This window comes from Rhagoletis pomonella, unplaced genomic scaffold (genome assembly GCF_013731165.1).
Source record: "Rhagoletis pomonella isolate Grant_MI unplaced genomic scaffold, Rhpom_1.0 Rhpom_scaffold_00001, whole genome shotgun sequence".
Classification (NCBI taxonomy): Eukaryota; Metazoa; Arthropoda; class Insecta; order Diptera; family Tephritidae; genus Rhagoletis; species Rhagoletis pomonella.
Genome location: NW_023458555.1, coordinates 115271252 through 115272624, shown reverse-complemented (window position 1 = coordinate 115272624; position 1373 = coordinate 115271252).

Below are 1373 nucleotides of genomic sequence, written 5' to 3'. Positions count from 1 at the left end.
GCAGTGGCTCTCATTGCCATACCTGTATTAGTAAGATTTGTTGCCCCCTTCCCGTTTGCCCATGATTTTCCCCTGATCCAGCCTGCGAAATGGGCTCGCTTGCCCATACGGGCAAAAAAGCCCATACGGGCAAGAGTGCCCATGTCTGCTTTAGATAAACTTAAAATATACACTAGTGAGGATTCAGCCGCGATATTTATTAAAAGTTTGATTGATGATGCTAGAGAAATTTATTTTAATTATTTAAAAAAGATAAAACCCATAAATTTCCTCACTTCAACTGAATTAGATATACAAAATAATAGTAGTACTTGTTCAATTTGTGAAAAACCCTTAGGAATCGATAGAGTATTAGATCATTGTCATCTAACTGGAAAATATCGAGGTCCAGCTCATAATGATTGTAATTTAAATTTTAAAATCGCAAAATTTATTCCAATATTATTCCATAATCTTTCCTCATATGATTGTCATTTATTCGTTAAAGAACTTTCAAATATTCCAGGAAGTATTAATATTATTCCACTAAATAAGGAATTGTATGTGTCCATATCAAAACATATTAATTTTAATATTAATTCAAGCATTGAACTTAGGTTTTTAGATTCTTTTCGACTTATGTCTTCTAGTTTATCTAGTTTAGCCAAAAATTTAACTAATAATGATTTTAGAGTGTTGCGAACAACCTTCGTTGATGAAGATGAATTCAATCTTTTAAAAATAAAAGGGATATTTCCTTACGATTATTTTATTTGCATTGAACGCCTTCAAGAGTCATGTTTACCACCTCGTGAAAATTTTTTCAATAAATTAATTAATGAAGAATGTAGTGTTAGTGACTATGAGCATGCTCAAAAAATGTGGTCAGCTTTTAATTGCTCAACATTACGTGATTACTTAGAAATTTATTTAAAAACAGACGTAATATTATTAACAGATATTTTTCAAAATTTCAGAAAAATTTTTTCAGAAATTTATAGTCTAGATCCTTGCCAATATTTTACTTCCCCCGGATTATCGTGGGATGCAATGCTAAAGACAACACAAATTGAATTACAATTAATTACAAGTATTGATATTTATAGCTTCATAAAGAAGGGTATAAGGGGTGGTATAGTCCAATGTTCTAACCGATATTCTATTGCAAATAATAAATACATGAGCAATTATGATGGTCATAAACCATCAAAATATCTTATGTATTTAGATGCAAATAATTTATATGGTTGGGCTATGTCCGAATATCTTCCCTATGCTGAATTTGATTGGTAGGATAATGTAATGATTTTGATGTTTTCACAGTAGAAGAAAACTCTTCATATGGTTTCATTTTACAGGTTGATTTGGAATATCCTCATTCAATTCGTGATATA